The sequence below is a fragment of the Canis lupus genome, chromosome 14 (assembly GCF_003254725.2).
Source record: "Canis lupus dingo isolate Sandy chromosome 14, ASM325472v2, whole genome shotgun sequence".
NCBI classification, from domain to species: Eukaryota; Metazoa; Chordata; class Mammalia; order Carnivora; family Canidae; genus Canis; species Canis lupus.
The window spans coordinates 25949872-25976694 of NC_064256.1; the positions used below are offsets into that span (position 1 = coordinate 25949872).

Below are 26823 nucleotides of genomic sequence, written 5' to 3' on the forward strand. Positions count from 1 at the left end.
TCCCAGCATGACACCTATGTGTTCTTGTGTGCACTTGATATCATTAGGCTCATAATAACACAGCCAATATCACATTAATGTTTGAAAGGTTCGCTTTTGTCTCTTAGCTTATGTCTTTCATTTACACCTACAGCATGCTAAATATCTCTCTAGACAATAAGATATACTTTACCTTTATTGATACTGTCATTGCAGTAAAAAAAAAATCACTGTTTTCAAATCCATGTTTCAAGACACAAACAATAGATAAGGTTTCTACAAAACAATAATTGAATCATGTTGTATGTATAAGTTTGAAGATGATAATATCCCTTCTTGATACATAAGGAGGAGAAAATGTGGCTCTCCCTCATGCATGCCAGTTCCAACTATCATTTATAACATTGAGTCTAATTCCAAAGGTGATGCAAGCTCATTATTGCTTTTAAAGACAGATGAACTCTTTCAGCATATTCAGATTTCAGGACAGTGAGAAAGGCAGCTTATTAAATAGCATCAGAAAGAGGTAATAATCGTTGAAGGAATCTGTCATTCTATGCTCCATGGTGGAAAGAACATGGTGAAAGAGCTCTGAAGATTAATCAAGTCTATGGTTTGCAAAATATTTTTCTTATATAACACAATGTAATTCTGTGATTAAGGAACCTAATTCTGTAAGCTGTGCCCTCAAATTCATGCAAATATTTGAAGGTATCCTATCTGTAAATTTATGATGCCTCTACTATTTATTACCATCAACAATATCAGACATAAATACAAAAGTATAGAGAAGGTTACAATGAATCCCTATCTACTCATAACTGAGAGTCAACAATGCTTGAAATTTTGCCATGCTTGCTTTATATATGTTTCCTTTCTTTTTCACCTAATTATTTTAAAGCAGATCGCAGACTACAATGCCTTTTAACACATATTCTCCTTTCAACAATTTGCTTCTGATTGGATGTGTTTAACTTGTACATATTTTTCTCTGACAGATGAACATTTTGCTTTATTTTTTTAATACTGTGGGACTGTAGGGTAATATGTTCACGGAAGATCGGACCACAGTATATAGTCCGCCTTGTGCACTTCAGGCCACGCTTCTAGGGAGATTCAACAGAAGACACTTGGTCTGAATTTTTTTTTTTTAATGGTGATGATATAAGAAGCAGAAATCACACAGACTCTTAATTCACATTTGCATTTTTGCACCTTAGGCAGAAAACTTGAACCAATCAGAGCTGCAAATCATAAAGGAGAGCACGTTTCAACCTCCAGAGCACTGTTGAACCAGGACGTCCTGATTATACTAACAAGGGACAAAACTGTGCATTCAGCAACGCCTCCAAACATGTATCTGGTTAGTAAAAATCAGATTAACAAATGGAACATCTGTTCAGGGTTATGATTATCTCTCCTTTTCTACACTATCTTTTTGGCAAGTATTGATTTGGGACTTAAAATTTTACATTTGGTTATGTGTAATTCTGGAAGTCATGAGCAGTCTTATGTAAAAAGTTTTAAGAGGCTGTTTGCTTTCAGTGCCCTTAGACACAGCCAATATATGCGTTCCTTCTTCCCTTGTCCCAGAGCCCAGGTCTGTCTTCCTTGGTGAACCATTTCTGCTCAAGACCTTTCCTTAAACCTGTATCTTTCCTAGATCCTCTAAAATCAAGTTCTCCCACTTGCCCTCAAATCCAGGATCACTTTCCCATGGAGTTCTACATTCTCCATTTGGTTATAACACACCAGAACAGCTGGTGAACATGATGAATAAATTCTTCATGAGTGTATTAGTCAGGCTAGGCTACGCTATACTGTGGAAACAAACAGTCCAGAAATCTCAGTCAGTGCCTTAAACCAACAAAAGTCTACTTCTCACCTGTATCACTGTCTGTGGCACTTCTTGCCAGTTCTTCAAGAACTGCCTCATGGATTTATATGTTCACACTGCAGCTTCAACATTTGAGTGTTCACCACTTGAAAGAGAGAGAAAGAAAAAGAGAAAGAGAGGGAAGAAAGAGAATCTGGTGAGAGAGATAAAAAACAGAAAATTGTCATGAGTAAGGCTTCCAACAGAGGTTCATGAAAGGGGCTATACAGATCACAGATGGAGAGCAGCTAAAGAAGCACAGAGGTGGAAAAATACTTCATACAAATAATACCTGAGTATTATATAATAATGATTCTATTAATAATTATAATTCATATTTATATGAATTATATTCATATTTATAATTTATATATAATTATATTATATATTTATATTTATATATGAATATGAATTATATTTATAATCACAATAAAATTACATTTTATATAATTTACATAATAAATTTATATGCTATATATTATATAGTTTATATAATAAATTATAATTATATATTATATATATTATATATATAATTATATATATAATTATTATATAATTATAATTCTATAACAGAAGTATGTTATATAATATATAAATATCATTATTATTATTATTATTATTATTATTATTATTATTATATACCACATTGATACCTGGCTTTGAAGGCATGGGATTTTATCAGAAGTGGTAGTGGGAATAATGTTTTAGAGAGATGAAACAAGAATATGCAAAGATAATGAGTTTTCAAAGGTTAAAGATGATTCAGCATGTCTGGATCCAAGAGAAAGCAGGGCAGGAAGTGACAGGAGCTGCACCTAGGAAGAAAGGATGATGTATTCTTATGAAAGGTTTTGGGAGTTTCCTAAGGCACTTGGACTTAGTTCTGCAGAATTGGACATTTATTAAAATCAAACAGGGGTGATGGCTGTACAACACTGTGAATATAATTAATGCCACTGAATTATACACTTGAAAATAGCAAATTTTAGGGGCTCCTGGCTGCCCTGTTGATAGAGCATGTGACTCTTGATCTCAGGGTTGCAAGTTTAAGCCCTGTGTTGGGTGTAGAGATTACTTAAAAACAAAATCTTTTTTTTTTTTTTAAAGATTTTATTTATTCATGAGAGACAGAGAGAGAGGCAGAGAGAAGCAGGCTCTCTCAAGAGAGCCTGATGCAGGACTCGATCCCAGTACCCCGGGATCACAACCTGAGCCAAAGGCAGACACTCAACCACTGAGCCACCCAGGTGCCCCCAAAAAACAAAATCCTTAAAAAAAATGTACAAAAATAAGATGGCAGATTTTATTATAGATAGAATACACATTTGAAAATATCAATAATGGGTTATACTAAAAATGATTTAACTGTACACTTTAAATCAATAAATTTTATGTTATATACATTATATCTCAATAATTTTATTTGAAAATGATTTAGGAAAAAAAAAAAAAGAAAATGATTTAGGCCTTAAAAAATAAAATCATATGAAGAGCTTTAAAAAAACCCTGACACTTGAGCCCCATCCAATGATCAATTAGGGCTGAATCTCTGGGGGTGGGCTGAACATTCAGCATCTTGAAGCACTCCAGGTGACTCTGATGTATGGTCATGGTGCAGGATCATTGCTGTAGACAATAAGGAACCAGTGAAGAATTTTAATCAGGGGAGTAACATGATCGAATCTGCATTTTAGGAACATAGATCCTTGACTTTTCTGCTCAGATCCTTTGGTAGCCAAACGAATGTGTATAGAGACTATAACGGCCTAAATCTGGAAACAACTCCAATGTCCCTTAGCTGACAAATGTCAAAATAAATTCTGGTATATTCATACAACAGAATACTATTCAGCAATAAAAGTTCCCACTACCTTGATCATACTAACTGTATTTCTGCTGCCTCAAGCTCTATTTTCCAAGGCAATATCTGCCCTTATTTCCTGTAGGCTTGTCTGCTGCCCATACAGGCTTCCCTATTAACAATTCTCCAATTGTCTCTCAAGACAGAAACCTCATTCATTTTTCCTCCATTTTTAAAAGTTATGATTTGCATATAGTAAAATTCACACTTTTAATGTACAGTTCTTTGTGTTTTGACATAACTACAGTCATTCTACCATCACAGTTAAGGTAGAAAACAGTTTTATCACATCCCTGAGTTACCTTATGCTCCTTTATAGCCAACGGTCAATGTCTTCTCCCGACCCCCAACCTCTGGCAACTGCTCATCTATTTTCTGTCCATAGAGTTTTGCCTTTTTCAGAATGTCATAAAAATGGAATGCTGTAGTATATAGTTTTAGGTGGGGCTTCTTTCACTTAAAATAGTTCATTTGTGTTGTTTCATGTATCAGGAGTTAATTCCTTTTTACTGTTGAGAAGTGTTGATTGTACAGATATACCACAGTTTATATTACCCACTCACCAGTTGAGAGAAATCTGAGTGGTTTCCAGGTTTTGGTGATTATGAATACAGTTTCTATAAATATTTGTGTCTTTGTGGAAACATAATTTTTACTTCTCTTGGGTACCTAGAAGTGACGTGCTGGGTCATGTGGTAGGCATATATTTCACTTTGTACTATGCTACCAAGGTGTCTGCCAGAGTGACTGCAACATTTTACATCGCCACAAGCAATATATGATGGTTATAGGTGCTCCACATCTCCACATTCTCACCAGGACTTGGCATTTTATGTTTTGTTTTGCTTTCATTTTTTAGCCAAACAGGCATCTCACTGTGGTTTTACTTTGCACTTCCCTAATGACTAACAACTTTGAACGCTTTTTCATGTGCTATTTGTCACTTGTATATATTCTCTACGGAAGTGCTTGTTCATATCCTTTGCCTGTTTTTCTACTGGGTTGTTTACAAAGTTGTTTTTTAAATGTCCCTCATTGCTTTTCTCTAACTTTGACCCAGGCAGTTTTTCTTCTATTAAAATAATAAAATTTTCTTTTTCTATCATTAAATCTCCTTCTAGCTCCTGCTTTCAGGATCAATAAATAGTCTCCTCTTGTTATATTCAGCCACCTATCTCCCCTTATCTGAGGCCATTCTTTCTCTCACAAGGTTGAGGTCTTGAAAGTTACCTCTTAGTCTAATGAAGCTTTTGTCTCTGTTCTACTATGTCCTGCTCTGGACAATCCACACTTCCTTATAGATGTGTGTACTTCTAAACCTACTTTTAGCCAAAGCTATTTTGAATTGTCTCTTTTTCCTCTTTGTTCACCCAAATAGCCTTTTCTCTCTTTTTTTTTCCCCCTTTCATGTTGAAGGTTTTCCTCAAATGTCTGGAAATCCTTGACAGCCCACTCATTCTAAAGAATGGGCACTGCGTATGCTATGTACGTGGGAAAAGGTTGTAGGTTGGTGAGATTCACTTCAGGAGGCATTGATAAATTAATAAAAGAATCGGGGATCCCTGGGTGGCTCAGCGGTTTGGCGCCTGCCTTCAACCGTGATCCTGGAGACCCGGGATCAAGTTCCACATCAGGCTCCCTGCATGGAGCCTGCTTCTCCCTCTGCCTGTGTCTCTGCCTCTCTTTCTCTCTGTGTCTCTCATGAATAAATAAAATCTTTTTAAAAAAATCTGTCAAAAGCCAGTACATCTCTGATTGTGTGTGTGTGTGTGTGTGTCTGTCTGTCTGACCATTTCCTCCAGGAAAAATGCTACAACCTCCTTCTTGAAACTATGTGTCTTAGGACAGTATGCCAAGGGTGAGAGAGCCAGGGCTCTAGTGGGGCTAGAAAGTCTCATGGCATCACCTGTACAGTCACTCAACCTCCCTGTGACCTCTCCCCTCTGTCCTTAGAAGGACTTCCTGTCTTTCTGTTTGGAGACCCTCTGGTCTTTTGGTAAGGAATGGATGTCCCCCCTTTAGCTGAAGGGACACATCTGACAGTATAGAGTGGAAAAATGCACCTAGATATTTGTTCCTCATTCATGTTTTTCAGCTTCACTCTTCACTCCAGCCTCCCACCAAGTCTGGTAGTTCAATTTCTTGGGTATTATGGAGTTTGGAAACACATACCAGTCTGACTCTCATCCCCCTTTTCCGGGCCCTGGAGCTCACCTTCTCTGCTGAGCTAAGAGAGTGACCACTCATCATATTCCTTCCATCATTCCAAAATTTGATTTTATTGTTCTCCTTGTCCCTGTGATTTCAAATCCTTTTACTTTATTTCAGTTTTACTGGGTCTTCCAGAGGCAGCAGAGAGAAACATGAGTTCAATCTACTATTTTTTAAACAAAAATCTGCCCCAATTTTTAAATATAATTTTCACATGATTGTTAGGAAGTTTCTTAGTCAAATATAGCTTGTTTGTAAGTAATAACAATCCACTCAAGCCTACTTATGTAAAGAGAGGTTTCATGTATGAGCACAGGAATGTCTCACAGAATCCAAATACCTAAAAACCTTAGACTGGAATGGGGAACTAAAAGATCTTCCAGAATCAGGGTAGTTCATTGGCACTATAACTTTCTGGAGTTGCCCCTTTATTTTTACCTAAAATGGTCCTCTTCTCTTTTCTCTTTCCCCTTTCCTTTCTTCCCCCATCCACCTCTCCCTTCTTCCCTGTAAAAACTCCTTTTGGTTACTCATCAGCATAGGGTCTAAATGAGCTACAACATTGGCTCCTGATCTTCCAACTCTAGGAATTTCCATCAACTAACTCTAAAGTCTCAAACGAGGTAATCTGATTGGCCTAGGTCTTGAGTCACGTTTTCCCATATCTTATCAGCTAAGGGCAGGGAGTGATAGGCTACAAACTCAGTGACAGCTAGGGCCATTGGAAGGAGACATTTCTCCTGGACCCAAAGCACTAAGACTTATCTACTACATGCTGATTAAATAAGTAGTGGATATGACAGTGTTCTAGTATAACATAGATATTAAGCTTTTCCTCAAATAGTTCCAAATTTATGGAATATCTTCATCATTTGTAATTTCATTAAAATCTTTCACTCCTAAATAAGCTTAAAAGATACAAAAAAGAAAATGAAAGCTAGTAAGGTTAGCCAAGTGGCTCAGAGAAGCTACACATGGTGATGGAATCTCAAAGCATGAAGACTATGATTGCTATACAGAGACATTGAATGAGAAGGTAACAGAGGTGCAAGATTCTAGTTCAGAATCTACAACTCAATGACCAACACTCAGAGCAAGACTTGAAACTTCTTAATGTAGTTAGAACAATGTTAGAGTGAATAATTTAGAACCAAAGTACTAATGGATTAAAAATAGAAATAAAGTCCATATGAAAAGAAACAGTTTTATTGAAAAGTAGATCTAAATCTCAGGGTAAGAAAATAAAATAAAAAAGAAGAGGTAAAAACCTATATAGAATTTAACTTCATTTTAGAGTTATTATGGCTTTGGCATATTATTTGTCCAAAGAATCACATTTCCAAGGATACTACATGATGATATTGCAATGACAGAAATGATTAGTTTGGAATATTAAATATAAAAATATAAAACTAGGGAAATAACTGTTGATTTAAAAACACTATTAGAACCAATTAATTTTTAAAAGGAAAAAAATCAAGAGGAATGTCATTCCCAAAACTTTGAGAACAAAAAACTTAGACACAGATTGTTCTTTAAATATTCTAAGCACACACAAGGAAGATATATTTCTCTGGCTTGGAAAGGTTTGCATTTTCTGCAGTTCACTGAACAGACAAAATGTCAAAGGGAAATCTCAGCTCTTCTTATCCATAGTTTATATTATAAAACATAAAAGAAGCTGTGAGCTTCTCTTAAAAAACAAAACAAAAGAAAACACCAGCACTTACAAAGCCCTCTTATTCTGTACTCATTCAACACCTGTGTAGTGTCTTTTTCCTCCTGGTTTAGTGCATCATGATCCATGAAGCACATTTACACTTTGACAAGCTGGGCAGGAGGTACAAGCTCAATGCAAAGGAACTGGCTTGATAGGGTCAGAAGAGAGGTATGTGGTAGAGAGTGATCCATTCCTTCAAGAAACTACAAGAAGCGGCCCTTGCTCTTTGGTTGATTATGGGCCTCAGTGGAGGAGGCCAGAGAGAACACATGATTTCACCACTTCTAGATCCAACTACCTTAAAGAAGTTCTTTAATTGAAGGGCTCAAATAAATATCTCAAAACCATCCTATAAAGCCTAAATTCCTTTTCATTTTGTGTTGATTCTTCTATCCTAGGCTTGAGCTGGATGAGTAGAACATTTCTCTGCTCAAGGTTCTCCTGACTTCTTCCAGGGAAAAGAGTGAACTCCCACTGAAGAGCTGGAGTGGGGAGCAAATGGTGTGTTACATGATTCCAGCTCAGTTTCTCTATTTGCAAGGCTGAGATAATTTTTTTCCCCTACAAAATTGTCTCAAGGTAATCCTATCTCATCATCAAGAGAAGTCATTTCTGCCTACTAATTGGCTAGGTTAGTCGATGTTACAGAGCCACATCTACAAGCCAGATATGCTCCTCTGCTTATGCTGCTTTTCAATATCAAAGTCCCTTCATAGTTTAACTTTTATTAATTTATTTTAAAACAATTACCACTCTTTAGGAACATGTCTATTATGTAAAGAGAGAAACACCCAAGTTACTCTACAAACACATAATCCAAAAAATGCTCATTGAAGCTCAGCTTTGCTAGACTAGATGTGTTAGGATGGAAAGTAAAATGATTCCCAAACTTCTGGGTAATTGTGGAAGATACACTTTAAGGTTGCCCCTGTCAAAGAAAACAGTCAGACATTTGTCAAAGGCTGCAAGATAGATTTTATTAAGGCTATGGCAGTAGGGGACAGAGACCCCAGTATAAACTAATTCAACTCCACTGAAATAAAAAGGATGCCTTTTAATGCTGGGTGGGCCAGAGGGAAAGCACTGAAGGACACTAGGGGGAGGTCGGCCAATGTGATGAGGGGGCCATGGCGGCTAACTGCTGACTTCATCAGGCTCATTTCTTCCCAGGGAAAAGGGAAACAAACATCTCTCTCTTAATGGTTACATTTCAGAGAGATGGCTCTCCAGGTCCTTGAGAAAGACATTTCTGGGTTGCAGAAGATACATCTCAAAGAGGTAGAGAAAGGATTTACAATTGCAAGCTTTCTAAAGTAAATGCTCTACAAAAAGGGAGATCAGGGACCTATAATCAGATTTTAGCTAAAAGAACAATATTTTCTTTTGGCAGCACTGAGCTTTTTCAGACAACTCTTTTAAGAGGACATGTTTGTCATCCTAGGACATAGCCTTGAGCTGATAGAAGCTACGTTAGAGTTTGTTCAAATGTCTTAGTATGCATAGTGGATAAAGTCATTTGTACTGAGAGTTTGTCAGTTCTTACCTCCATAATTCCTACCTCCTGATATTCATATCTTTGTGTGATCTCCTCTCTTGGAATACAGGTGAAACCTATAAATTGCTTCTAATCTATTGATTCAACAAAGATGACAAAATGAACATGTCTACATTTATGTAATAACATTACATAAGATGGCAAAAACATCTTGTGAAGAGACTATCTGCTCACTTATCGGTCATGATGAAAGGAGACCCAAATGGAAGAAACTAAGGATGGCCTCCAGCCAACAGTCAGTGAGAAAAAAGGCCCCCAGTCCCACAACCACAAGGAAATGAAATCTGTCAACCACTTCAATGGAACGAACCCTTTCCCAGTCAAACATTCAGATGAGATCGATTCCAGACAACACTTGGATTGTGCCCCTACAGAAAATGAATCAAAGTGTGCTCACATTCCTGGCACAGAAATTGTGAAATAATAAATAGATATATTTCTAAGCTAAATTTATGGTGATTTGTCATAGAGCAATAGATGGCTAATATAGTCCATGCTTCCAAAAGCATGTTTAGTTTAACTTTATTCTCATATTGGGCTCCTTAGGCAGTGGGGGAGGTTTCACATCTAAATCAGTTTGGGGAATGTTGCATTCTATACTCTCTGCCCCCTTAGAGAATCACTGTATTCTTTTTTTTTTTTAATTAATTATTTTTTTTATTCATGATACACACATAGAGAGAGAGAGAGAGGCAGAGACACAGGCAGAGGGAGAAGCAGGCTCCATGCAGGGAGCCCGACATGGGACTCGATCCCGGGACTCCAGGATCATGCCCTGGGTCAAAGGCAGGCGCTAAACTGCTGAGCCACCCAGGGATCCCTGAATCACTGTATTCTGAAAAATGCAACAACAAAGAGATATCACTAAATCAGAGTTACCTGGATTTTTTTTCCATTATGGAGCTCAGCCTCATTTTGATTTTTTTTAAACTTCTAGTAATATCTTATAAAACTAATTTTCAAATTATCACACCACAAGGTAATGGTTGCAAAGAACAGTAACTTTCAAGCTAGGAAGCTCATCCCTTCAAGGGTACGATTAAGACCTGCAACAGGTACATGCCTATGGTAATTTTAAGGAAATCAATTTCCAGATTCCCACTTCCTTATATTGTGTTCCCCAAACTAACCGGCTGGACAATATTCATGGGGAGAAGCCTTCAATATTCCTTTTCCACTTTACAAAAGAAAGGTGTCCTTCCCATTCAAGCCCAGTAAAGCTCTAGATGACAGAGGGACAATTTGAAACACTGGTGTCTATGTTCAGAAAGTGAAAGACCATTAAACTAGGTATTAAATCCTTTCAGAACCCCAATTTTTCCTTTCTTTACTTTCACACTGCAGAAGTGCTTATGGGGTGAAGGAAATTGTTGTGGCCATCTTTGGAAATATAAAATGCCAGAAATGATCAAGTAATTCCTTAATGATGGTTTCCTCAAAGATTATTCGGGCAAAATAAAGGATGTCCTAAGGTTGGGCTAAGACATCCCATGGGGAAAGAGTAAAACTCAAAGCTCTGAGCTGCTTGCTGCAGCCTGCCTCAGCATGGCAGCAGGGCATGGGAAAAGAAAGAGGCTCTAAAAGCTCTAGAGTTCACACATACAGAGTTAATTCCCACAGCAAGTCAGGAGAGTGTTGAAGATGAGGGAGTCCTCTTCCATACCAAACATGCTCAAAAGACCTTTTCACAATTACTCAAAAGTAAGGGGAATTTTTACCCATATTTTAAAGATGCAGGAAACTGCACTTCAATGAGTTGCAAAACAAGGGCTTGAACTCAGATTTGGGGCTTCAGGTCCAGTGTGTTATTGTTGTTGTTGTTTTAAGAGAAAGGAAAAGAGTTTTGTTCGAGCTCAAGTTAGGGCAGCTGCCCCAGAAACACACTATAAGGAAGAAAGTGTTCCCTCGTCCAGTATGTTTTTAATACATCATCAAATGGGCTTTCCCCACTTATGACAGTGGGAAGGCAGCTAACCAACTCTTTTGTTTTGCCCCTTTAGGGCAATACTTTGATTCCTTTCAGGGAGACTTCACTTCTATAAAGGGATCTGAGGAGCCCTGAGCTCCCAGGGTGATTTAGTTGTACTTAAATCCCTGAATTGTAAGCCTGTTCAAGTTGAATTCTTAACCTTCTAGGCATAATGGCAAGCCATTTCCTAGCTCATGAGCTGTTTATAGAAAGATGGATGAGAGTCTGATGATCAGCAAGTACTTTTCTAATAAATAATGATATGGCTAAGAAATATTTTAGAGATTGAAAATACAATCTCATTTAAATGACGTGAATTACTATAGGAACTGAGACACACCAAATGACCTTACTATGACTTTGTCCATTCCTGAAGTATATAAAATAGTTACATAGGATATGGACTAGATAAGTAAAATACCCAAATGTCTCCTTGTCTGTGAATGAAATACACCAAGAAAGCACAATGACAAAGTAAATTATGATTTTTCCAAGAATTTATCTTAGAAGACTGAATATAAAGACATTTGCAATGTGCCTGTATAAACATTTCTCTTTGTATCCATCCTATTCCCTAAGGAAGTAGAGATAGCTTATGAAATGTTATTAAAAAGGTAAAATAAAATAATCTTAAATAACTAAAATCAGTAGCAGGTAAAATATAAATAAAGAACCAAGGTCAAGAATGGCAAAGGTAGAATGCAGATAGGTAGATCCTACTGAGTTATTAAAGTTGAGTCACAAATTTGGCTCTGAGCTTCCTGGAGGCTAAGCAGCTAGATATTAATGGATAGACCAACAGATTTTGATATGTTATCAGTAGGAAAAATGTAATTTCCATTAGCCTTCTAATTCTTTAATAGTTCACACTAAATATTCTTTGCAGATAAAGTGTATACATGGAAACCTTTGTGCAAAATAAAGATTTTGCTAATTACAAAGAAACACAAAAAAGGTGTTTACAAAAGTGTTTCTCATTATGAAAATTGATGGACTCGAAAAACATGGTATGATAAAGAAGAGAGTTTCAAAGTGTTCCCAGGTTAATCAAGAAAAGTAACCAAAGGCCTGCTGCTTTGAAGGTTTAATCCAAGGTGCTTATCCCACCTCTTTGTTGAACAAATCTTGCAAAAAAGGCCTTCTCAGAAAATTTACAGCGTTTTCTGTGGGAGCTTGAAATGTCAGCAGAAGAGGTTTTCTGATGAAATTATGCTGGCATTACCATCCTAACAGTTGAGGTGGGGGTGAAGTGCAAGATAGTAAAATCATTTCATTGCCTAATTTTTATGCTATACTACATAACAGCTTTTCTGGCAATGCTGATAGGTGTAACAACAAGAAAAAACAAAACAAGTAAATAAACCAAAGAAAGAAAGTAAAGCTTAACAAGGGCCAGAAGCACAGATCCTCAGTTCTGAGCAATCACCGGTGTTTCAGGATACATTTCAAAAAAGAAGGTAAAATTACAAGTCTCATGCAGATAAAGACACACACACACATTAAAGATTTTATTTAACTTGCTGTTAACAAAAACACCAGGCAGATGTTAAAACTGGCTTAAAGGAGAATCCAAAGAACAGACACATTTACCAGTCAGGAATACTGAATTGAATTAGTAAACGGACCTGTAAGTGTCTTTGCCACAAAGGAGAGAGCAGTCCCTCCACCAAACAGAATCCATTTGCGCGTCCACAGACATGTATGATTCACCTTGCCATCAATTGTAAAATTGCCTAAAGGCAATTAGAGGCTATCACTGGACAACCCTAGGAAGATGTCTTTAAACAGTGCATAGTCTGCCTTTGGAGACACCTAGTCATCTTATTTGCTCAGTCTGAATTTCCTTACACAGGGAAGGAACATGACCTCCATCTTGGACAACCTGCTGGTACTAGCAGCACCCACCTTTGAGGCATTTCAAATCATCCGATGCTCCTTATCTCTTGGGATTCAATAAACAGAGCAGGGGCCCTCATCCTACCTAAAGTCAACAAGATAGAGGGTTCTTAGCAGAGTCCTACTGTTCTGTGGACAGTCCAATTTGCCCTAATAACAGATCTTCCAATGGTTGCCTTTAACCTAAGACTAAGGCATTTGATGAATGGATGAGATTAGTGAATGTCCATATCTCATCAACAGCAATAAAGCTGTCTTGCAAGAACTCATTACCTCAATGCCATGATTTCAAAATAATGCTTTAGCAATAACTTTATGTACTCAACAGAGAAATAAAATTCTTCAGAATTCCCTTTTGTTAGGTCTTTCTACGGGTGGCAGAGACACTACCTGTTCACCAAATTCATCTCCTCCTCCGGGCACACAGCTAGACTGTGTTCCCAGCTTCCTTTGTAGTTAGGTGTAGCCATATGGCTGCATTGTGGCCAAAGCAATATGGGTAGAAATGACTGCTCCACTTGTAGGCCTGTGCCTCCTCTGCACCCCTAGCTCTGCTGGCTGTATACAGAGACATCAGAGATACATTGGATGAAGGAGACCTATTATTTTAAAAGAAGCGTAGGTCCTAAATGACCATCTGCTTCTGGACTTTGTGTGAGTAAGAAATAAACATACAATGTATTAAGTGTTTGAGTTCAGCTGCAGTTAGCATTACCTTAACTAACAAATACACATTCCAAATTTCATTTGAATTTAAAATTTTAAAAATAGGTAATATATTCCTATTAAGTCCAAACAATATAAAAATGAAGATGAATATAAAAGATGCTCTCTTGTGTCATTTCTCCATACAATGCTCCATGCCCCATCCTCTCTGCCTTGAGTGACCTACTTTAATAGTTTCTTGGATATCTTGCCAGTGTTTTTTTATACATACAACACAAAAGTATATACCAATGATATATGTAAATATATTCTTTTCTTTCCTTCCAAGCCCAGAGGTAGCCTACTATCTAAACTGGTTTACATCTCGTTCCTGTCACATAACAAAATATCCTGATGACCTTTCTATTCTATTATACAAGAGCCTACTCATTCTTTTTTTATAGTTGCATAGTATTTCATTGGGTCGGCTATTATAGATTAATGACGGGCATCTAGTGATGGGCACCCGTCAACTCATCTTTGTGAAGGTAGGTAATACGATTGGAATAAAAAGACATGTAACTGAAAGAACTTTTCTTTTATTCACCAAAGACAACAATATAACTCACATAGGGAGTGTCAGATAACTGAAGTTGAATGGGATTGCTCTCATCACACCAGGTGAAGAGAAAGGCATGGCAGCCTCATCCAGCTGTCTGCCTCGTATTATCTGTGTCGACAGAGTATTAGACTGTGTATGTCCCCCCAGGGCCTCCCTCGCTTACTCCTTATAAAACACCATTTGTAACACCATTGTTAATCTTCACGTCCAAACCAATTTTTTTTAGCTTGTAGCACTCATTGTTGAAAGAACAAAAAAAGATACCAACTGTTTTTCCAACTAAAAAATCTGTAGCTCATGGCCTCCATTCTCACTTCTCTCTCTGCTTCTTGCCCTTTTTCTCTTGAATGTCTAAAACCAGACTCTCCATGCCCACTTTCCTACTTCTCCCAGACTCAAAGTCAAGGAGCCACTGTTGAGTGTCCTATACCAGAAAGGCAGGAGCCAAGTTTTACTGATTTTTTGTTCACAATGTCCCTCATACTAGGCAATGTAGAAGAGATATGGTTTGAATGCAGATCTGTGTGATTCCAAATGCTAAACTCTAAATACTCTCCTATCCTGTATAAATTAATTAATGAGGATGGTTCAGTATATAGATACTGTTCCCATACCAATGTTGCCCTCATCCTCACTAACAACAAAGCACACTGAAAATACATCAATCCCAGAAAAGGTTAGGAACTGGGCACTCTAGAGAAATTGTACATTTTCCGATGTGTAAAGATTCTTAGAGATTAATTTGTCCAACTGGTGCTTTTCACAGATGAAGAAATAGCATCAAAGATGATGTGTCTTGCTCAAGAGCACACACAGAATGAGCATCAGAGATTTGGTCTCCTGATGTCTATTGCTTTTTTCTTTATATTTCATGCCCCCCTTTCAAAACTTTGTATTATTATCCATGCTTTTAACTATTCTCAACTTAGCAAGTGAATTAATGGGCTGTTTTTGACCTGCCAGAGCAATCCCTGGTTTAAACAAGGCTGAAAGAAATCAGAAAAAAAGTGCTGATCCTTTATATCTGTGAGTACCAAAAGTTCTTGTGCTATTTTGAAAGTAATGTCGAGTTTCTCAGGTAGGAGTGGGAGTAAGTGAAGAGCAGCTGCCTCGGCTGGGATCTGGGCATGCTATTCCTTTTTACACCTTTCCCTGAGCATCTGGAATGCTGCTGATCCCAGATCTTCTGTGTCAGAATTACAAGGTATGTGAGTGCTTCCCCAAGGGAGAAAAGGAGACAAAAACATACCCATTCTCTTATGTTATTTGATGCTCAGCCAGATTTTTCCACTTCAGTATAAATTTAGTATCTTACCCACAGGGTTGACCTTTGCAGACTTAATTTATGACTTGTCTGAAAGCTTACTCAATCCATATCATTTCAAATCATGCCTTAAGAAAAGCAGTGCCAGACTAAAAGTTGTTTGGCTGTTTCATCCTTAGGAAAGGGGAACAGTCCACGTCTTGTCTTGTGCTTTTGAGGTTCATATTCAGTTTCCTCTATTAGCCTGGGGACCACTGTATTTAGGGCCTAACTGGTTCATGATAAACAGAGGTGGGAACAGTGATTTTCTGTCCAAGGAAATACCCTCTCTCCAGTCCTCAAACTTTGGAACAATATTCTCACCTACCTCTGACCACACGATCCAGAACTGGACCAATAATTCTATCTCATTCTTTTGGCATTCCTCACAAATGAACATATAATCCAGATCTGAACAACAGGGGGCATCCTTTAAGATTTCCTCTTGGCTGGAATTAGCAAAATACTTCCTTCCTTCCTTCCTTCCTTCCTTCCTTCCTTCCTTCCTTCCTTCCTTCCTTCCTTCCTTCCTTCCTTCCTTCCTGCTGGTGAGCTATAAAAATACGCTCTCAGGGCTCCCAGTGTCTTTCCAGGTGTAGTAAATCTCAGGATAATGATGAGAGCAGAACATGGACTTTCAGGCTCCACGTTCTGAAGGCTCTGAAGTAGCCCTGGTACTTGAAGTTCCTCTTTTGTGAGCCAAACTGATCATTTTCCAGGAAACTTTTTGCTTAGCTTATGTTGGATTTCTGTAAAATAAAGAGTCCTGACTAAATACTAAACTCCCAGGAGTTTGTTTTATAAACTAGGTTGTCAATTTAAAAATTTATGCTAAGAAATATAACTGCCAAATGGATTGGAATAATACTATAGGTTAGCTCTTCCCTGGAGGACAGCTTATGTGGGAAACCAAATGATGATGAAAAGGTTGCTTCAAAAGAACAATATCAGGATAAAAGGAGTAGGACAATCTCAAGGGGCCCTTTCCACATCCCATGGCACTTTGGGGACATAATGCCTGTTAAGTGGAGCAGAACAATTTAGCTAGCTAAACAGGGCCCCAGTCCTTTGCATAATGCTTAGAGGCACACTGACAAATTCTTCTTTTCAACTTTACACTTTAAGATTTCTTATCACTTGCCAAGTGATTTTGATCACTTCGTCAGATATCATGGAGTTTTATACCTCAATGACTTTGCTCAGTCCTTGCTTCCTAACTCCCACCCCAAGCAAAACCTGTACTGCCACCTCTTTTCTCTCTTCTGATTGTAGGAATCCTCCTAATCTCCCAGGATTTGATAGAACACATGAGTTCCTTCGAGACATTCCCATTTTTGCCTAAATCAGTTTAATCCCGCCTTCTCCTGCATTTTCCTTTAGAAGCAAACTGCACTCATTTTGTGGGGCTACAAGCTATGTATGTTCAGTGTCTTCCTCTAGGTTATGGGTTCTCTGAGGACAGGGATTCAATCTTACCCATTCTTTCTGATCCTCACTTTTTAACATAATCCATTGCAAACAGTAGATGCATAAAACATGTTAAATGTTACATATCTTAGCATGAATTCCTGCAGATTGCTTGATTGGTTTTAGTTACAGGATGTTACATTGTGTAGGACATTCTGAGTAACACTTGGCAGAAAATAAACCTAAATTAGAAGACTTTGGGGTGAGGACCTCAGAAGTAGCCTTGACCAACCAAATGAAAGGAAAGGCAAGAAGACCACTGAGGCTTAAAGACAACTGCTCCTAGGGTCATGAGCATCCCTGGGACTTTCTGTCTTGTGTCTCCACATACAGTTGCAGAGTAACTTCTTCCTCACTCTGAGGAATGTGGGTGCTGACAATCTTAGATTCACTTCCTGTCAATGTCAGCTACCTAACAAGGACCTGAAATTGCCCAGCTTGAGATGAAACATCCTTAAGAAGTATATGGGATTATGTGGTAGATTGGGGCATTAGCCCCTCCTCTTTACTTCTCCTTGAATCTTTATTTTTGTCTTTGTGAAGTTCTCCTCACAAAAGACAGACTATATTTCTCACTTTTCGTGAGATGTTTGGATGAGGTGAAGACGGCAGTGTGCGGATTCTGAGCCCAGGCCTTAGGAGGTCTCTTTAATTTCCATCTGTGCCCTTGCTTTTTAGCTGCTCCATGGAAAGGACATTCCCAGGCCAGTCTCTGAAGTCCCCAGAGACACATGGCACATAGCCACCTAGCCAATCCAGATTATTTGTGCTGTTCCCTGCTGACTCCACTGCATGAGTGATCTCAGCCAAGATCAGAGCCACTCAGCTGAGCCCTGCCTCAGCCAGCCAACACCTAAGTGTTCCCCAGATCTAGAAGAATACGTAATTACTGCTTTAAGCCACTGAATTATTAACCTAGATTTTTTTTTAATGGTGTGTCAATAGCTAATTGATACAAACCAAATCTCAATTTTACAACTTTCCAGATATGTGACCCTGGCCAAGATGCCTAACCATCCAGATTTCATTCTCTACCTCTGCAAAATGGAGATAGTACCTGTACCCATATCACAGAATTGTTGTGAGAATAAGATAAGTTAAAATGTAAAGTGTCTGGCATAAGGAAAAATTATAAATTTTTTAAAAATTATATTACAGTTTCACATGCCCAGCCACAAACTGTAGTGAGAGAGGTGGGAAGGCTCTTAGAGATTGGCTTGTAAAAAAGGGGTTGAGGGTCTGTAAGAAGAAAGTAGTTCCCATTTAATGAGATGGTTAGATATGATAGAAGAAGCATTGCCCAGAAGACATGGCTACTGATTCCATGTTATGATGAGAGGCACGTAGGGCAGAAAATACAAGAAGAATGTGCCCAGGACCTTGTTGTTCTTTCCCGAATTGGTTTCATTGCTAAACTCTGAATCACAGGAGATGGTTACAGATACCTAGCACAGAGCAGGCCGCTTGAGGGTATGCTGTCTCTTCTATTTACTAGGCATTCAATCTTTGGGATTATTACATTAGCTTTACTTAAATTCTCTGCATACTGGAGAGTGAAAACACCACTTGAGTGAAAACATCTCCCAGCATGGTTCCAGAAATTAAGTGAGATCGTGTATGTGAAACAAGTGCTCTGGCACATGACATAGAGCGGGCACTCTGTAAGTGGGGCCTCTTGGTTGTCACTATTATTCCTGGCTTCTTCTGTGATGTGCTGTTTCTCATTAGCTTCCATTACAAGAGGAGAGCCCCCCTGACTCGGCCTCTTCCCTTTCTGGAATTCTCTCCACTGGCTGCAGCCTAAAGCACATCCTATTAAGATCATGTGTGTGAAGTCTGAACATGAGCAAGGTGCATCCATCCTGGTGCGGTTAATGCTGAACACGTACACGTCCCTAGTTTTTCAAAGGTGACAGGCTTAGAAAAAAAAACAAACTTGTGATATTTGATCTGGAAACCCTTTTTACTGCAAAATCTGAATTGCAAAGTTGTTATTAAAAACCGCAAATGATCAGCAGCAGTAAATGTGTGATATGAACCGCCTCTCCGCCTCTTCTTGTCCCCTTGGCTGACACTCCCAACTGACCCCAGGGACCGGTGAGCAGCCCGCTGAGCTGGGCTGTATAGTAGCCGGTGCCCAGGAACGCACGTTGGTCGCCAACAGACCTGGGCAGGGAATCACTCCTTGTTCCCCTTATTTCAGGAAATAAAGAACAACCCCAATTAATTTCCCAGCCCAAGAAAGACAGAAGAACAACCAGCAGTTTTCCTCGGGCAACACGAAGAAGGGGAGAAGCTGATGAGACCCAGCCGAGCTCGCAGGGTCACAATCATGGGCTGACGCAGGGCATCGGCTCCCCCTTAGCCCCGGGTGGCAGCACCGGGGCACAGCTGCCACCGTGCCGGAGGAAGATGTGGCGGGCTTCAGCAAAGCTGGCCTTCTCACATGAAGAGCACCTGCCCTTTGTCACACCACAGGCTGCTGCTGGGATGCGTGAGGAAGCGAAGAGGAGTGGAGCCGGCGAATGCAAGGATTTGCCCCTAGGAGGCCAAGGACAAAGAAGACCTACCAGGTTTCTAGGTGGCGTTAAGTCAGCTGCCAGTCATGATTACAGATGTAGTCCTGGGGTACATGAACAATTTTCATCCTGGCATGTGTATGTGTGAACATGTGGTGCGTTAGGGTGAGTAAAGGGGGGAGGAGAGGTTGTAAGCGGAGCACGGTGGGCTAGAATGTTCTAACACGTTGCTGAACGTCAGGAGAGTGGGATCGCGTGCACTTGTCCTGGTGCTTGGCTGTTAGCTCATCGGCGGAGGCGGGAAGAAGTCGCAGGCTCGAGCCCCTCAGGGGGTCCACGGAAATGCCACCGTCCTTGCTACCTTTAGGGGGAAATGGTGAACGCCACGCTGGGTAGGGCTGCAGTGAACAAAGGGGACACTAGTCAGCCCGGACCGAGGGCCTGGCGCCCGGCGTGTGTGCCTGTGGCTTTGCATGGAACGCATGATCAATGGCTGTTTTCAAAAGATCTTGATTTTAGGTAAATTTACTTTCCCATCGTGAGGGCCATGCTACCAGAAAGACAAATTAATTTAACGTGAGTGACTTGCTGCTCCCTTATGAATTACTTTCCAATTGTTTTTAATAGCATCTCTTTATCTCCAGCCCAAGGAACCACAGTTGACCTTTAACAGCCTCTCTTATAAATGAACCCAACTGCAGTTCAGCTTTTCCACTTCCAGATCTTTATCTCCTGGCACCTTGAAGCCGGGCTCATCTGAATGCAGGTCCAGCTGTCTCTCTAATGGTATCTCTCCATTAATTAAACACTCGGTGCTTAACAGCTTGCACGCCAGCAGCTGTAAAGGATGACAAGGCAGTTCTCCTTTAATCTACAAATATTTGTTTTCTTTTCGGGGGATTGGTTGGGGAAAGATTAAGTATATAGGAGGATAACCGGCTCCCGGAGAATGTGCTTGTTGTGGAAGTCTCCTGCCGAGGCACATCGGGTGCCGTTAGTAAGCACGAAGGCTGGCTCCTAATCCCTGCAATCATAAATTATAAAGTACTGTTTAAAACAAGCCTCTTCCTCCATCTGGGCTGAGGAATGGGCCTGTGTTTCCTGAGTATTGTAATGCGTGCATGCGAATGAGTTTACTGAGAGGAGTGAACATAACTCACCTAGAGTCGGACTCTCATATTTATGGGATCCTGTCTGCCTGGGAGCCGGGTCACAGCTTGTGTATTCTTATCCTGCCACAGCGCATGATGGGACCCTCCTCAGTCCATTTACATTTCTCTTTGTTTCTCAGACTCATTCATCACTGAACGGTATAGAAAGTGCCCTAGAATAACAACATGACAGGTTGAAAGTTGGACATAGCATGAGCTTTTCAAAAATGTTCTTTTAAATACAGAAACAGTATGTGTGTGGTGGCATATTAAAAAAAAGTACTTACAAGCAAAACTAAAGGAATAAAAGGATTATATTGCAAACACCTAGAGACTGAAGAGTTAATGCCTGGGTATGTATCTTTCTGGATCATTTAAAAAATTTTTTAAATTTATTTATTCACGAGAGAGGCAGAGACACAAGCAGAGGGAGAAGCAGGCACCCTGTGAAGGGCCCGATGTGGGACTCGGTCCCAGGACCCCGGGATCACACCCCGAGCTGAAGGCAAATGCTCAACCACTCAGCCACCCAGCCATCCCCATTTTTAGATTTTTACATGTCCTTGGGGATATATAAAATTTTGTTTTGAAATCTGCTCTATAGTTAAAGTCTATTTTTCCACTTCAGTATATTTTTATCTCATGTACCCAACCGTATTCACATTTTAAAAATTGTCTCAAAAATGTCCTTTAAATCAAGCTTGTCCAAACTGGCATCCAATCCAGAAACACACATTGCCTTTAATTGTTATGTGTCTTAGGTTTCTTTCAATCTAGACCGGTTTATCTTCTCATGCACTAATGTTCGAGAGAGTGTGGGTTGTCCAGGCCAAGTTCCCATGGGCTTGGTTTAGGTTCCTTGAAAGCAGAGCCTGAGATAAACTTTTGTGCAAGTCATTTCTAGAAGGGGACTTCATGAAGAAGTGAGGGAGCAGAAAGACAAAAAGGAAGAAGGGAATGCTAGTAGGGGCATGTGTTACTGATACTATAACTGTAAGGAATGGGATTCGATTCTGCTAGGGCTGCTGAGAAGCACCCAGATGCCTCTCGGATTGCCCACCTGAGAAATAAGAGTCTGAAGTACTTATCTGTCAAGTCTTGGGACAGAGGACATTAAGTCCCCTCTGCTTCCAGGTGTGCTTATGCGGGCCTGTCAGAGAAGGTCCTGGGCAACAATGCAGAGAGGCTCACCAAACACCTGTCCCCTCTAGCTGCAACCAGAGGTGGGCCAAGGGAATGTGATGTGGGCACAGGAGCTATACAGCCCATGTTATGTTTTCAAGAGATTAGGTCACCAAACTTTTACTGAGCACCAGACACTGCTAAGTGCTGATAAAATAAGTCTGCCCTTAAGTTTAACAAGTTTCATAAAATAAAATACTGTGGTGATATGGAAGAGTTTTTTATGGAGTATGGTGTTGAGTCAGTGGAGAAAGTGGTTGACTCTTTCAGGGTGGTGAGGGATGAGGTAAAAGTAGAGAGTAAAATTTTCATTAATGCACTGATGCTTGATTTGGGTTTTGAGACAACTAGTGGAGAGGAATGTTTTCTAGGTTGAATTATATTGGGAGCAAAGGTTGTAAGCATGAAAATGAAACTTGACTGGGAAACTGAAAATCATTCAGTAAAACTAGTAAGTGGGTATAAAGGGGTAAAGCCAGATATGGAAAAAGAGGAAGGGACAGATCATGGAGACTGTAGGTTAGACCAGATAATTGTCTACATCACTGAGCTGACATGGAACATTCCTGGCAGGAACACAGAATACTCAAACGTGTTCAAAATTCTGAGTTTGGGAATATACAAAATCAATATTAAAAAAAAAAAAAAAAAAAAAAAAAAAAAAACCCGGGCAGCCCCAGCAGCTCAGCGGTTTAGAGCCGCCTTCAGCCCAGGGCCTGATCCTGGAGACCTGGGATCGAGTCCCACATCAGGCTCTCTGCATGGAGCCTGCTTCTCCCTCTGCCTGTGTCTCTGCCTCTCTCTCTCTCTCTCTCATGAATAAATAAATAAAATCTTCAAAAAAAATAAAAAATTTTTAAAAAGCCCAAGAAACCTTTCTAGAAAGGCAATTCCAGTGAGTAGTTACAATTTAGTGATGACTCTAATCATATAAGCATATCTTTCATGTGACTTATACAATGCAGCTGTGTATGTAACTTCTTTTGGGGACATGGAATTGCATTAGTTAGTAAATGTGCGGAAAAGAAGCAATTTAAGAGGAGGACTGATGAAACAGTAGGACAGGGGCGCCCAGGCCTGTGTGTGCAGGACTTGAGTCCTTCATCTCTGCTATATCGTTCCTTATCTCAGTGGTAAGGGTCTCACTCAGGTCTTCCACTCTTTTCTCAAGCCCAGTGAACATCCTTTCAATCATTGCTTTAAATTCTCTATCAGGCATATTCCTATGTCTGTTTCGCTCAGATCTCTGGCTGTGGCCTTGTCCTCTTTCATTTAGGAAAAATTCCTCTGTCTCCTCATTCTGTCTGCCTCTCTGTGTCTGTTTCTGTGTGTTAAGAGAGTCAGCTCTGCCTTCTGCTCTTGAAAGCAGTGACTCTATGAAGAGGAGGTCCTGGTGTGCCCTGCAGTGCCGTGTCCCCTGTTCACCAAGACCTGGCACCTCAGCAGACTCTCCTGTGTGTGCTGCTTACGCCCTGCAGTTGTGTCTGAGTCACTGTTCCTTTCAGGACCGTTGTCTGCACAGACTCTGCCTGCTAAGGGCTGTGCCTGCTGTCTGTGGTGTTGCTGGGACCCAGGCAGGCCAGCTCTGAGGGGCAAGCCTGCTGGGAAAATGGGAGTGGGGCCATGATCTTAGCAAAATTTGCTCTGGGCCACTGGTCCTAGGACATCCCCAAGCACTGTGGCAGCCTGGGAGGGGGCGAATGCCAGGTAGGGTGGTGGGGTGGCGGGGTAGGGGTGGGGGCTGCAAGTCTGGGTGCTGTGCAACAGCCAGTCATCCAGGGGCCAGATGATGAGTCCTGCTTGCAGCTTTAACAAAATTTGCCCTGAGCTCTGGGCGGAGGCTACCAGGGTCTGTGCAGCCCTGCCCCCTGCCGGTAACTCCGTGTTTCTGCTGTGGTGTGGACCAGAGAAATGGTGCTCGCCAGCCCCACTGTTTTCAAAGCAGTCGGGGAACATGCTCTGAAATCAATACGAATAGATCTGTCTTCCATTTGCCCCTGGTGTTATGTAAACTGTCATTTTTATGTTGTCTCTCTGCGCAGGCAGTGTGCAGCAGCTGATAGGCATGAGTGGAAGCAGACCTCAGGAAAGTTAGAGACAGAAATAGTGGGGTCCAAGCTAGCTGTGCTGCTCCTGATGGCCCAGTTATAGAGATTTATGTCAAGTCCTGTCAAGAGGGACTAGAGGCCCAGATTCATGGAGCTGTTTCTATGAGGGAACGTGAGGCAAGAACAGTAGCAGAGTTACTTTGGTACCCAGGTGCTAAAGACCTTCCTGCCTTGGGGAGAAGGACATTCTTCTACTTCCTCGGGAATGTGGGGGCCGTATTAGCTCTCTGAAAATCAGGAGACTGCTCCCTTAATGGAGTTACTAGGCATAACTCCATTAAGGAGCTACTAGGCTACTAGGCATAGCAAGCCTGCCTAGGAATACAGCATCTTCAAGCACCTTTGCAGGTAGTAGTTACAAAGGAGGAGGCTAGACCCAGGCAACATGACAGATGCTGCAACATAACTTGACTGGAACTGACCACTGGTATGTAGGTACTTTAGGGTGATCCCACGGAGATTCCTCAAAATAATTAAGCCAGACTTCATAGTGGACTGCATAAGTAGATGGGAGTTAGTGTCATTGAAATTATTATTAACACAGATATTTTGAGTCCCATTTGTTTCCACATATGGGTAAGTTCTGTAAGATTTGGCTTGCAATAATGCTAGATTCAGGAGTATACCTGGTTGGGTCTTGTGGTTCAGTACCCTTAGCCTGTACCTGAAAGCCTTTCTCTTACATGTGCTTGTGGCCATACCTTCCTAATGTGTATTATTTTTATGGATTACACCATAAAGGTTAGATATCCCTCAAACATGAGATATAATCATGGTAAGAGTCAGTTCCTTTGCTCTTGCTCGCCCTTTTGGTTGGCTTATCTCCGTGCAAGTATTGATTACTGCAAAGGGAAGAGGCTGTATATTCAACCCCTTTTGCCAAAGTGAGAAGATTTATCTGAGCAGAAATAATAGGAGATGGCAAGAAGAGGGGAAATATGGCCAGGAATCAGCTACATTCAATGAGACAGTGATGTCTGGAGGAGTCAGTGACAAAAAAGAGAAAAATCAGAGCAGTGTCACTCTGTAGAGCGGGGCCAGCAGCACCTCCAGGTGATATATGATGATACAGGCTGCTGAATGCTACCTTCCTAACTGGGCTACGTCAGGCTCTCATGAACAAGCAGATTTATTGTATTGTCATTGGTACATCATCAAGCAGAGAGGTTGCAAGGAATTGTGGGTAATAGGCTTTGTTGGTGGGGTTTTTTTTTTTTCCTGGTTAAAGCCAACAACCTTCCTCCTTTATCTCAGCAAGCAGGAAGCTCAGAGACCAAGCAAATTGGAATTTATACATACATCGATTATGTCCCTATCCTTCTACATTGTGCTATAGTGTGTATCTGACTTTTGTTGTCACAAAAATAATGTAATAAAAGTATCACAAACTATAGTCATATATGATGTGTGAAGACTAAGCTTTATCTTCTGTCTTGGTATTCCTACATTTTTACAAATAACCTGTCAATATTTATAATATTTTAAATAATTATGAGCTAATAAAATGTACCTGGGGTTTCTTTTTTGAGGAGCCACTTATGACATGGATGGATGCTAAATAAAATAACTCAGGGAAAGATTAGTGCTGTATGTACTCATGTATCTGTGGAATCTAAGAACAAACAAAACCAAGTATGGAGAACAGACTGGTGGCTGGCAAATGAGCAGAGAAGGGGAGGGCAAAAGCAAAATGGGTAAAGAGGGTCAAAAAATACAAACTTCCAGTTATAAATAAATCCTGGGCATATGCTATACAGAATGGTAACTACAGTTAAAATATTGTATTGTATATTTGAAAGTTACTAAGAGATCTTTAAGATCTCATCATAAGAAAAGGTCTCATCATAAGAAAAAAAAATGTAACCACACATGGTGCCAGACGTTAAAACTACACATGGTGCCAGATGTTAACTAGACTTATTGTAGGGATCATTTTGCAACATATACAAATATCAAATCATTCTGTTGTAAGCCCTAAACTAATATAACACTATATATCAATTTACAACAATTAAAAATACAGAGGGAGGGAGCTTGTTGAGATAGGGTGGGAGGTATGTTCATGTAGGCTGTTGGTGGTAAAGTCACTTGGGACACTGTTTTGGGAGGCAGTTTAGATACCTAGCAAAATTAAATATATGAAATGTCCTTTGATCCTGCAATTTAACTACTAGGGAAGTTTCCCTACAGATATACCCATACAAATGTGCGAAGATGGATGGAAGAGTAATCACAAAAGCACCCTTTAGAGGTAAAAAATTGGAAGTGATCTAAGTGTTGGTCAATAAGGGATCTGATTAAACAAATCATAGGGTAACTTCATGATGAAATACTACGCAGTATTAGAATGAGTATTGTGTATTGAAAAAGCCAGCTGTAGAGCAATGTGTGGAGCAATACGATTCCATCAGAAAAACATACACATGTATGTATGTGTATATGCTTAGAACATTTCTGCAAAGGAATAAAAACTCTGAAAAATCATCCTTCTGAAAAATGTGCCTGAGAGGCCAAAGTTAGATACTGTAGTACAAGATTAAAAAAAAAAAAAAAACACTATATATATATACACACACATATATATCACCATCTTTTACTAATAAAAATTTTAAACACGCTCAAAAGTAAACAAAAGGAATATAATAAACTTTCAGGATTTTTGTGAACACAGCCTGCCTCAAAATAGGTGGGGGACCCAAAAGACTAATCAAGGAAAATCCCCGAAGTGTTATCCCTACATTTACACATCCATTCTCAGT

General features: G+C 39.9%; 1 protein-coding gene and 1 long non-coding RNA gene across 5 annotated transcripts in view; one reads left to right on the forward strand and one right to left on the reverse strand.

Moving 5' to 3' along the window:
• The window catches only part of PHF14 (PHD finger protein 14), a 233057-nt gene extending 223406 nt beyond the window's left edge, over nt 1-9651 (forward strand). Inside the window, exons 19-21 of the transcript XR_007401929.1 lie at nt 1200-1342; nt 8046-8226; nt 9252-9651. The gene's annotated coding sequence lies outside the window, so the exon portion shown is untranslated. The remainder of the gene's footprint in view (nt 1-1199; nt 1343-8045; nt 8227-9251) is intronic.
• The window catches only part of LOC112674846 (uncharacterized), a 62441-nt gene extending 42624 nt beyond the window's left edge, over nt 1-19817 (reverse strand). For all 4 annotated transcript variants that reach the window (XR_004804773.2, XR_007401935.1, XR_004804769.2 and 1 more), the window contains exons 1-2: nt 19675-19817; nt 1865-2009 (exon numbers count right to left, since the gene is read on the reverse strand). This is a non-coding gene — a long non-coding RNA (uncharacterized LOC112674846). The remainder of the gene's footprint in view (nt 1-1864; nt 2010-19674) is intronic.
• Nucleotides 19818-26823: the final 7006 nt, after the last annotated feature.